Source organism: Sapajus apella, unplaced genomic scaffold (genome assembly GCF_009761245.1).
Source record: "Sapajus apella isolate SASKATOON/1434 unplaced genomic scaffold, GSC_monkey_1.0 scaffold53, whole genome shotgun sequence".
Lineage (NCBI taxonomy): Eukaryota > Metazoa > Chordata > Mammalia > Primates > Cebidae > Sapajus > Sapajus apella.
In genome coordinates this window covers 3,949,915-3,963,102 of record NW_022436993.1, presented here as the reverse complement: position 1 = coordinate 3,963,102, position 13,188 = coordinate 3,949,915, and the positions used below count along the sequence as shown (strand labels likewise).

At 37.4% G+C, this 13,188-nt stretch overlaps 1 protein-coding gene across 11 annotated transcripts in view; it reads right to left on the bottom strand.

Annotated features, from left to right (window-relative positions):
- ARHGAP21 (Rho GTPase activating protein 21) overlaps positions 1-13,188 on the bottom strand; it is a 127,174-nt gene that overhangs the window by 52,523 nt on the left and 61,463 nt on the right. The window lies entirely within an intron of this gene.

The window sequence follows — 13,188 nt, the reverse complement described above, 5'->3', positions numbered from 1 at the left end:
ATGTACCAGGCTTTGATTATCCTACAATGAACAAAGAATCCTGGTATATGCCTTCTGAAATATTTAAAGTTCATGTAGCATTGGATTTTTTTCCCTAACATGTCACACAGTTCACAAACAATATTATCACATCTAGATTCATAGCCCTATTATTCCTGTTACGCTAGAATTTAATTTGTCTACAAACTCAGAATAATTTGTTATGGTGCTCTAACCAACTATCTTTCTATCTGATTTTATCACCTCTCAATCCTTTAACCAATTAACCTCACTTGACTTTATCAAGACCTTCCATTCCCTTCAGCCTTCTCCATTCTTGGAAACTATCAGTCTCCCTTCAGAAATTACTTTCGTGCTTCCTTCAGCAACACATGTACTAAAATTGGAACAAAAATTTCTTTCTTTCCTGTTAAGATTACCCATGGATCAGTATTTCAACAAAATTCACCAGCACCCTCAACTTCCTTTCCCCTTAACCTTTCAAAGCATTTGGTTTGCCAATCTCTAACTACGGAGAATTCCAAAATACACCTGCTCTGTTCTTGTTCTTGGCCTGCTACTATAGCTGAATAAAACCGCCTAACAACTACTGATTTACAATTTCCAAGTTCAGTTCAGTTCTTGACACTGCTCAGAAAAGTCTCTTGCTTGCATTTTAATTCCTGCTCCCTCAAGGTTGCTGTTTCAAACTTCTAGTAACCTTCTTTTTTATTTTTTTTTATTTTTACAGAGACAAGGTCTTGCTATGTTGACCAGCTGATCCCAAACTGACTTCAAGGGATTCTCCTGCCTCGGCCTCCCACTCAAAGTGTTGGGATAAAAGGCATGAGTCAACACACCCGGCCACGATACCCTCTTTAACTTGCTGTTCCATGCTGATTTCCTCACACTAGTTGATAACCTTGCCTCCCAGTTCACTCAACTGCTGTATCCTCAACATTTTTTTCTTTGCCTGTCCTCATTTCCTTTGTCCTATTTCAAGTAGGGATTTAGTCATCAGCCTCCTTCAGGACCTTGCCCCCATAATTATCCCTTCTCACATGTAAAACTTCATGTGGGAAAATCCCTAGTCTTCTCTCCAAATCTCATGGATATACAAAAGATTCCCAAACTTAAAACAACAAAAGTTCTCTCCACCCTTCCACATAGCTTCATCGCTATCCCTTGGTTTTTCACACTTCTTACAAATGTAGTCTATACTCACCTTCAGTTGCCTCTAATTCAGGGTTTCTTAGAAATTAACAAATATCTCCTTCGGGGCAAAATCGCCAACTACCCTACCCTGACCTTGTCACAGTTCGATGCTCTAATGTTTATGTTCCAACCCACTCCTATTTGTCTTCCTCCTCCCTTCCGTCCACTGCACTGAAACTGTTCTCAGTAACTTTACCGATCTGCCATTTGTCAGGTCCAGTCCAAATGTATCTCTTTAGTCCAAATCCTCATGAATTCTCTATGACAAGTTTTCCACTCCCTGCCCCACTTAAAATTATCACCTAATAAGCAAATTACCAGCTATTCCTGGTTGTCCTCAGACCTTTCCACTACTTATTCTCAGATTTCCTGATTCTTCTCTGACCATTTCTTAGAGTCCTATCTTTATTCTACATGTCTTTATGCTCTCTGTGTATGGTTTCATTTATGCTTAAGACTTAATTATAACATGTAAAATGATGACTGTCAAATCTATTTTCAACCCCTTACCTCTTAAGAACTCCAGACACAAATTTTCAACGAGATAGTGAACTCTCTACAGGCATCAGAAATACAGCTTATCCCAAACTAAACTCATTTCTCCAGAGGAAGGAGAGATATATTTCACTTGGATATCCTTCGATACTTCATTTAATGACACCTCCATCTAACCAGTCACTCAAGCCAGTAAAGCTAAGCATAATGCTCCAAAGGCATCTTTAACTGGAGACATACACTCCCAACCTCAAATCCTTCCATCAAATGTAACTTCTAAATACCTCTGAAATCTGTTCTGGAATGCCATTTTTCCCTCCTCCTGATAAAAATGCTATTCATCTGTCAACAATCCAATGGATACCCCACCTGAGATCCCCTTGCCTGGTGGTTAAAACTCTGACTTCAAGAAGTTCCGGCCAGGTGCAGTGGCTCACACGTGTAATCCCAGCACTTTGGGAGGCTGAGATGGGTGGATCAGTTGTGGTCAGGAGATCAAGACCAGTCTGGCCAACATGGTGAAACTTCATCTCTACTTATAAAATATAAAAATTAGCAGGGTGTGGTGGTGCATGCCTGTAGTCCCAGCTAGTTGGGAGGCTCGGGCAGGATAATCACTTGAATCCAGGAGGCAGAAGTTCCATTGAGCCAAGGCTGTGCTGCTATGCTCCAGACTGAGAGACAGAACGAGGGGCTCTGCCTCAGGTGGGAAAAAAAAGTAGTTCCTAGTCTGGCGGAAGGTATAAGTATAAAATAATTACATAAGAGTAAAAACAAAGGCATATGCAGTTGTTGCAGGAATCAGAGTCTGTGTTCTATACATATATATATATATATATTCATTAGATGTATATATGCCAGGAACTGTTCTGGGCTTTAAGAAACAAAGTAAGAGAATAAAGTCTCTGCTCTACATTCCAAATGAGGGAGAAAAATGCTCCAGAAGAAATACGAGAAATGGTGGTAAGTGCTATGGAGAACAATAAGTAGAGCGAGATTGAAAGGAAGAGGGAAAAGGCAGGGCTGTTTTTCTGAAGTAGTCAGGGAAGGCCTCTCTAAAAGGTGGCATGTGCAGTTATCCAAAAGAAGTGAGGTCAGAGGACACACTGCTTCCCAGCAATTAGTTTAGTGGGTGGCTCACAGGACAGACTCAACAGATGTTTGCTAAGGGAATAAACAAAAATTATATTTCTTGATTTAATGTATTTGGCATTTACATGTAAATATTTGTTCTGTTTTTATAGTAAAGATGAAAAATTATATGTTAAACATCAAAAACAGGGACTGTAAATATTATAATTAAGTCTTTACTAAATTATGGATCATGTACTTTCAATGTAGGCTAACTAGCTGGAGAGCAATCAGGAAGGAAAATGGGACTACCCAACTAGGGGGTGTCTATGATTAAGGTCTTAAGTTATGGAGCAGCTTTAAAAAAGACAGCTCAACTTCTATAAAATCAACTTGGCCAGGTGTGGTGGCTCACACCTGTAATCCTAGCACTTTGGAGGCAGAGCCGGGAGCCCAGGAGTTCAAAGCCACCCTATGCAACATGGCAAAACCCTGTCTCTACAAGAATTATAAAAATTAGTCAAGCATGGTGGTACATGCCTGTGGTCCCAGCTATTCCAGAGGCTGAGGTGGAGATTACAGTGAGCTGAGATCAAGCCACTGCATTCCAGCCTGGGAGACAGAATGAGAGCCTGTATTTACAGGGGGGGGAAAAAAAAAAAAAAAAAAAAAAAAGGCTTAGCATGGTAGCTCAGTCCTGTAATCCTAGCACTTTGGGAGGCTAAGGTGGGTGAATCTCTCGAGCTCAGGACTTCAAGTCCAGCCTAAGCAACACAGTGAGAAATCATCTCTAAAAAAATTTTTTTAATAATAAAAAGAAACCATTATACAATGACTTGATCATTATACAATGTATACATGCATTAAAATATTATACTGTATCTCATAAATATGTATACTTGTTAATTATAAATTTAAAAATTAAGGAAAAAAAAGCTCTAAATCACCTAATTACAGAGTTACCCCTAGAACAACATTTCTAGAAAGAAGTTCTTTCCAGAGGAGAAATTAATATTCTGGAGAGCATTAATACTTTGTCATGTACTTTTCTTCTTGTTTTTACCTGTATAGCCCTATCTGTTCAGCATCTCCAATTAGTTCTCTGAAATCCCAAATTTCATGTTATTTTTAAAACTTCATTTATTTTCTTGGCTGCCAAATTAACTTTCAAACTCTTAAAATCTATTCCTAGAAATGGAATTTCTGACAATGCTTCTTTAATCCAATTGAATTTCTTGCATTTTAGATCACTATAAGTAAGGTTTCCCGGGACTTCAAATAAAAGGGTTTTTAAAAAATCTTTCATCTAACTCGACCCCCTTATTTTACCAGTTTATTTTATAAAGAGGAAGTCCAAGTTGTTACATAAATCCAAGATTACCATATTTTTGTTATTACTGTTCTAGCTTACACACATAGCAGCTATGGGAACCTGATTTCTAAATCAAAAGAGTGTCACTGGCACTTTGTGTTAGAGAGGTTGATGGGAAAAGACCAAAGAAAAGTAGGAGGGTAGTCAGAAATCTGCTTTTCTTCTTCAACAGCAGAGGTTAGATCTAACATACTAAATTTTGCAGCTCTGGGAGTAGTCATTTTAGAAGCTTGTGCCAAATCAAGATGGTGGTCATCAGAAAGCTCCCAGTGCACCTCCCTTAATTCAACACATTTATTTACTCAGCAAACATCTGAGCTCCTACTATATGTACCAGGTACTTACTAGGCACTAAAACCTAAGCAATGAAAGACAATTTCTATCCTTAATGATCTTCACTCTGAAAGTAATACGTAAAAAATATTCTTTTCCATAAAAATACTTAAAAGTCTAAGTCTATAAGGAAAGTTTATTTTGCATATTCTTTTTTTTTTCCTTCAGACAGAGTCTCACTCTGCCGACCAGGCTGGAGTGCAGTGGAACAATCTTGGCTCACTGCAACCTCCGCCTCTTGGGTTCAAGGGATTCTCCTGCTTCAGCCTCCCAAGTAGCTGGGATTACAGGCATGCAGCTAATTTTGATATTTTAGTAGAGGCGGGGTTTCACCATGTTGGCTATGCTGGCCTCAAACTCCTGACCTCAGGTGATCCACGCACCTCGACCTCCCAAAGTGCCGGGATCACAGGCCTGAGCCACCGCACCCAGCCTGCATATTCTAATATTCAGTCTTTGCCTATCGTTTCCCTATTTGCCTTCATCAGGTTCGTGCTGCTGCCACCACCTCCCTAGAACAGGTACGTCAGGAGGAAGAAATTTCCTACTTGTTTACCATATAGCGTGAACAATCACTCAGATTGGCTCCAAAATATGAGTAGGAATTTTCCAGTAGAGAATTAGGGAAAATGTCTACCTATAACTTTTAAAAACTGTGAAACATCAATCTACTTCATCTTGTACAAAACAGCCTTTCAAACATTTGAAAGTTTATCACTTCCTCCCCAAGCAAGTCTCTTTCAAGCAAAGTCAATCTTTTTTAAAAAGTATGTATCCTAGGTCAGCCAGGTGCAGCGGCTCACACCTGTAATCCCAGCACTTTGGGAGGCCAAAGTGGTGCAACACCTGAGGTCAGGAATTAGAGATCAGCTTGGCCAACATGGTGAAACCCTGTCTCTACTAAAAGTACAAAAATTAGCTGTGCATGGTGGCAGGCACCTGTAATCCCAGCTACTCGGGAGGCTGAGGCAGGAGAACTGTTTGAAACCAGGAGGCAGAGGCCACAGTGAGCTGAAATTGAGTCATTGCACTGTATCCTCCTGGGCAACAAGAGTGAAACTCTGTCTCATTTACAAAAAAAAAAAAAAAGTCAAAAATTATATATATTTACATTCTTGCCATCACAGCCCTCTTTATATCTGAGGTTCCCAAGTGTTTTAGCCATGTCCTAGTCAAAAGACGACCCTGGAGATCTCCTTTCCTGTATTTTCCCACCTGTCCACTAGAGAAGAACAAAATAAATATTTTGAAGTTACCTTGTTACTAGCAACATACAGAATCACTTATTACTTTTGTGTGTGTTTATGTATGCATATGTGTATGTGTGTATACATGTATATAAGTGAGTTTATACATTTTACATTGGGAAATATTACCCATAATAGCAAACTACAAATAACTTGGTAATTATAACTACATCTTAATAGGACAAATACATGGGCAGCAAATTATCTAATGACTTATCAGTGTACTAGCTAACTGGGCTAATACAGAGAGACGGCTAATTTATATCTGAACCATAGTATACATACATGTACAGCCTAGCTGCTAGAAAATTACATCCCAAAATACTAATGATACCAGTGAAACAATATATGCCCAGCCAGGCCACTGAACGTGAGCATCCATTTTAAGAACTTTTCTACCCAGCAATCAGAAAAAAAAGCCCAAGTCTACTTACAAATCTATCAGGGATTCTCCCACACTTAAGAGGAAGGGTAACTACAAATAATGCCCCACTAACCCAGAGGCTACCTTGGGGGCTGAGCAAAGTAGGGGAAAAAAAAAAAAAAAAGACGGAAGGGAAAAGACAGCTCTAAGAAGTGGCTATGGTCTAAATGGACATGGACATGGATTTGTAGGCTAACTCAGGTAATAGCCTGCTCCTAGAAAAGCAAACACCAATCAACTTGGAGAAGAGATTTTTCATCTTAGATCTCAAAGAATCCCCAAGTAATAATTTTTGAAGGTCAAGAAACACAAAATAGTTTAAAAATTCATGGAAAACAACATTCTAAGCTAAAGCTACCAGAGAAAACAAGAAAAACAGGCTCACAAAGACTCCTGATAAAAGAATCACCAGGCACAGATTATAAAAGAATTCTGCTTACCATGTCTGAAGAAATAAAAAGATAAACCTAAAATGTAGTACAGGTGAAAAACTGTAAGAAAGGATCAAACATATTTGCTGCAGTACCCTAAAAAACTTCTAAGAACCAAACTTTAAAACTTAACTAAAAAGAAATTTACTGAACATATATTGGAAGAAATTATCTAGAATGCAGACCAGAAACACAAAAGAAGAAAAATAAAAACTAGAGAATTTAGTAGCTATGGGAGATGGAGTAAGAATGAAATATTATCTTCAATATTATTGAATAATTGCATACTCAGCAAAAATACCTTTCAAAAATGAGGGCAAAACACATTCAGAAGAAAAAAGGAGAGAGAACTGCATCGCAAACATATAAGCACAATGTTGGAGCCAGGTACAGTGGCTCATGCCAATAATCCTAACTACTCAGGAGACTGAGGCTCTGGGTAGTGCCTGGGTCCAAGAGTTTAAGATCAGCATAGGCAACATAGTAAGACCCCAGCTCTTAAAAAATAAAAATAAAAAAAGCAACGTGTAGGTAGGAAGGAGATAATGGAGTTAACATGTTCTAAGGTCTGTATATTGTATAAGAGTAGAACAGAATTTTACGTAGCATTAGACTTTGGTGAGCTTGCATATTATTTCTAGAATAACCACTAAAAGAAGCATAATAATGTCATTTAATCTTTCAAGTAGAAAGTATAGAAGAGAAATTATTTTTTAATCTCAGAAAAGAGAAAAATATGTCTGAACCAACAGAAAGTTCAAAATAAAAGTGAAGATTAAACAATATACATAATTAATTACATTAAATACACAGGTGAAAATTTCTAAATCTACCTATGGTGAACTAGCTAGTTACAGAATCAACTCTTCCACCCACGAACAATAACCAGAAAAGCTAGACGATATATAATCACATTTGTGTGAAGATACCAGAAAGCAACCAAGGCAGAGAGGGCTTAATGGGACAAGCTTCCCAATAGAAGTCCAGAGAGGCGAGTCCAGCGCTTTGCATAACTGTTCACCTTGAGGCGTTTCCTGTTCCCGAGTAATGGGAAAGAGAGACTGAGCAGCTGCACAGAGCTTCCATCAATCTCAAAAGGCTGGGGAGATTAAAAAAAAAAAAAAATGCAACTTCAGGGCCAGGCAAGGAAAAGAGCTCTAGGAAACACCATGTTTTCACTTGGGGGGGGGTCCCCAAAAGAATACAGCCTGTGAGCAGGGGTGAAAAGAAAAAGCACAACCATGTCAAGCATGGAAGTGTGCTGTTCCGATTTCCTTCAGAAGAACCTGCTGTAGGGAAGAGTGTGACTGACAGCTCCAGCTGCCACCCTTTAGATCCATCACCATGTCCACACAGAGGCCACATTTCCCCATTCTGGCCCAAAGCAGGATTCTTCTAAAAGACAAGTGTTTGCCTGGGGGCTCTTCACTGGCCTGGCAGAGGCTTTCTTTGATCTGTGCTGCAGTATGGGCCCTTCCTACCAATTCTTTCCTTTTCTCTTTTCTTTCACAGGGATCACACCTGTCTCATGGTCTGAAGCTTTCCCCTGTCCTCTTTTGCTCTCATCTTTATCCTTTACAGGCATTGCCCCCAATAAGTCTCTGCATATCTCATCCTGTCTTAGTATGTGCTTCCATCTTGATGTCTGCTACTCAACACCAATTATCAAAAAAACCAAGGCCCACCTTTAGGTGAAGGCAATCCTTGAACAGAGATGCAAAATTTCTAAATGAAACAGAAAACCAAATCTAGTGATATATAAAAAGCATCACATATTGTGAACAAGCTTGGTTTAGTCCAGTAATGCAGGGATGGTTTCACATTTGAAAATTGTACCAATATGATCTACCACATAAAGAGATTAAGGAAGAAAAATCAAAGGGTTATCCCAAAAGATGCAGACCGATTCAACACTCATTCGTGAGAGAGACACACCACTTCCATAGATCAAAGGATTCAATATTTCAAATATTCTAATATTATAAACAATATAAAACCAAACAAAATTCCAGCAGAATTTTTTCTTGTGGGTATAGAAACTGAAAATTCGATTCTAAAACTTAGATGATACTGCAAATGGAGAAAAATAGTCAAGCCAATCTTGAAAAGCAAAACTGGAAGACTTATTCTACCCAACAGTAACATTTATTATAAAGCCACACTAGTTAAGACAGTGTTGTCTTTGTGTAAAGAAAGTGATCAATGGAATAGAACAAAGGTTGGCAAACTTTTTCTTTAAAGAGCCAGACAGTAAATATTTTAGGCTTTGTGGGACACATACAATCTCTGTCGCATATTCTTCTTTTTTTAACAGCCCTATAAAAATATAGATCTATTCTTAGCTTGGAGGCTGTACAAAAATGAGCCATGGGCCAATCCCTGGAATAGAAGCAAGTCTAGAAACACACATACACTTTATGATCAAGGTGGTATTACAGAGCTGTAAAGAAAGTACGGACTTTCCACAAAATAGTGTGGGTCAAATAAATATCCATATAGGAAAAAAATTCATCTTGAGCTCATACCAGATGCAAAAATAATCAATTTTAGGTGAATTTTAGGAATTTTAGGCTTGTAAATAATGCATCTTGAAGATAACACAGAAGGATGTGACCATGGAGTCATAAAAATAATTCTTAAATAGAACTCATGAAGTATTAACCATAAAAGACTGATAATTCAGATGATATTAAAATTAGAGACCTCTCTTTATAAAAATTACTAACAAGAAACTGAAAGGTAAGTCATAGGTTGAATGACCTGCTAATCATATATCACTAACAAAGTACACATCCACAATATTTAAAGAATGCCTACAAGTTAATAATTAAAAAAGAACTGACAGGTAAAATCCAAATAAAAGGTAATCAACCTCATTGGTCTTCAGGAAATCCAAATTAAAGCCATAGTCCACACCACTATACATCCACTGAAATGACTAAAATTACAAAGACTGACAATACCAAGTGTCAGTGAGAGATGGAGAAAGTGGAACTCTCATACACTGTTGGAGAGTGTGTAAATGGGTACAGTCCCCTCAGAAAACTCTTTAGCAGCATCTACTAAATATACCCATATGCATACCCATGACTTAGCAATGCCCAGATATACATGCCCCCCAGAAATGAGTACATATGTGTACAAAAGTACACATGTAAGAATGCTCATAGCTGCATTGTTTGAAGTAGCTAAACACTGAAAACAATTCAATGCCAATTAATAGTAGATTGGATAAGTTGTACATATATTTTTTTTAAGAAAATCAGCTTTATTGAGGTACAACATACATAAGATTAAAAAATATCCATTTTAAGTGCAGGGTTTAATAAATTTTGATAACAGCATATACCTATGTAACCACTACCACAATCATGATACAGGACAGTTCTACCATGCTAACAAGTTCCCTGGTACCCTTTTGCAGTCGATTCAGGCAACCACAAACCTGTTTAGAAGAGGATTTTACTATTATTATTATTTTATCCAGCCCAAAATGTCAGTTTTGTTTTAAGAGACAAGGTCTCACTATTCGCTATGCTGCCCAAGCTGGCCTTGAACTCCTGGGCTCAAGCAATCTTTCTGTTCTCAGCCTTCCCAGGAACAAGGTCTACAGCTGCAAACCACCATGACAACTCACAGGCCTGTTGAGAGTTGTCTTACCTAGGATTTTATATAAATGGAATCAGATAGTACTCTTTCGTGTTTGGTTTCTTCCACCCATCAAAAGTTTTTAACAAAGAGCGTCAGCAAAACAATAAAAGTAGATAAATTATATTTTATCAAAATTTAAAGCTTTTGTGCATCAGAGGACATTATTAAGAAAGTGAAAATACAGCTTACATAATGGAGGAAAACATATGCAATTCATATATCTGATAAGGACCTGGTAACCAGAATATATAAAGAATATTTATAGCTCAACAACAAAAAGACAAACAGTACAATTTAAAAATGGGCAATGGATAAAAACAGACATTTCTCCACACAAGATATACAAATGGCAACAAACACACAAAAAGATGCTCAAATCATTAAGTCATTAAAGAAACACAAATCAAAACCACAATGAAATGCTACTTCATACCCACTGGGTTGGCTATAATACAAAAATGGAAAATAACGTATGCTGGTGAGGATGTACAGAAATTAAGACCCTCATTCATTGCTGGTGGAGACACAGAAATGGTGTAGCCACTGTGGAAAACAGTTTGGCAGTTCCTCAAAACATGAAACATAAAATTACCATGTGACCCACAACTCTACTCCTGGGTATAACCCCCAAAAATTAAAAACAAGAATTCACACACTTGTACATGCATGTTCACAGCAGCACTATTGTTCAAAGAAGATATATAAATGGATCTTTTATTATTACCTAGCTTTCAAGAGAACAGAACCCTCTTTCTTACACAAGAATGAATTATGTGAGAGTAAAGAACTTTCTTTTTTTGTTTTGTAGATACAGGGATCTTGCTATGTTGCCCAGGCTGTTCTCAACCTCCTGGCCTCAAGCTATTCTCATGCCTTAGCCTCCCAAAGGGCTGAGATTACAGTCATGAGACACTATACCCAGCCAAGAGTAAAGAATATTATGAGGCTGTGGTAGAAATTTAGAGACTTCCTGAGCTGCAGCCCAGCTCTGCCACCTGCTAGTAACTTAAACACTCTGCATTTTAGTTTCATCATCTGAAATATTGCAGTGATGATAATATCCACCTTAGAAAGCTGCTGAGAGGGTTAAATGAGTTAATCCATGCTAAGTCTTGAGATGTAGCTAGTACACTGTTAAATTAGCTGCTGCCACCACTACCGTCATCATTATTGTGGTCTTCATCATCATCGTTCTATTTCCTAAAGTAGCCTCAAGAATATTTAAGACACTTGTGGTTGTTCTACTGACCAGCATTAAGAGTTCATAAAAACATAATTAGTATGTTTGCCTAACAACCAGAGAAACTCCAATCATTTAAATGGTCAGCATAGTGAAAAATCATTCTGGGAGGCAGTGGGGCACACCTGTAGTGCCGGCTACTTAAGAAGCTAAGGCAGGAGGATTGCTTGAGCTCACAAATTTGAGGCTGCAGTAAGTTATCATCATGCCCGTACACTCCAGCCTGGGAGCAACACCCTCTGTCTCAAAATAAAAATTTAAAAAATTGGTGAATGCTTCTTCTCAAACACTTCAAAAAAGAGATCCACGGAGGTTAGTAACACTGCTACATTTTGAAAGCAATTCTAAACGTGCTTCTGATACCCCAACCAAAGTCTTAGATCATGAACCGTGCTTGAAAAGTCTCCCATTAGTACAGGAGGTCTTTACCAAATGAGGTTTCGCCAGGGTTACTGCCGAGTATCACTCCAACACTGGTGGAAACTCAATTTCTAATTGTGTTTTTACAATATCCAGATCTCTTTCATATTATATCTGATTTTTTTTGCACCAAGGAATGAAATGCTTGTAATCCTTCATTCTCAATATAACATCATACATTTCCTGCACTGAACAGCCTAAAATCCTCCTCTCTGAATATTTCCTTTGGTTCATTAATGGTGCAGCAATTGTGAACAAAGTTCCTGCACATATCTCCTTAATCAAAATTGATATATGAGTAGAAGAGGTCTGCTCATCAGTATACCATAGGAAGCTAAATATCTGATGTTCTGCTCAGACCCCTGTGCTGGAGCCAGGGCTCTGACTGCTGTCACCAACTTTGGATGGCATCCTGAAACCACCCTTCTCTCAAGGCCATCTGACCAGTCGGGGCTGCTGAAAGACACACTGAAGCTGGTTGCCACCTCCTACTATTCTTTTTATTTTTTTTATTTTTATTTTTTTTAACCATAGGAATATATATCTCATTTCTTATTTATATTCATAATTTTAAATACATTATTTATATAATTATATAACATTATTATATTGTTATATTCATTGTCTTTATAAATATATATATTATAAATTATTATATTCTCCAGAGATTTAAGGGAATACAGATGTCAGCAAGGTATTCGTTATCCACAAGCAACTATTACCACCAAAAAAAATTATTCTACTTAAATAACCTTTTACTTATAAAAAAATCTGCATCATAGTACAGAAAACTAACCAACAAGAAAAAATACTTCTAAAATATAAAAGAGTGCACACATAAAGAATATGAGAACCATAACAAAATGCAAACAACGGGTAAGTAAAATAATCAGAAAATTAAATGGCTCAGTATTTCTTGGTTGATAAGAAAGAAACAAGAAAATTAAGTGGCAAAAGAGATTTCACTAAATTGTCAAAAAGAAGGAAGACCAAAATCGTTCAGCTGTTTTAACAGAATTTTGGCATTACAACAGCATCCCTTAGGAGTTTGAATAAAATCCTGGCAATTATTTTCTCTACAGTGATTCTAGGCTTTGACTCTGATCATTACACTGGAAGCTCCAATTCTATTAAACTAACACAAAATTCTACATAAAAGGATTTCATGATCTCAACATGCTCAAAAATAAGTTTTCAAAGCAAATGAGACACTAAGATAAAAATCGTAACATTCTATCGAATTAAAATACTAAATTATTTATAGTTTACCTCTGAATAGGTTGCATTCTAAAAACTGACTTGTAAATAAT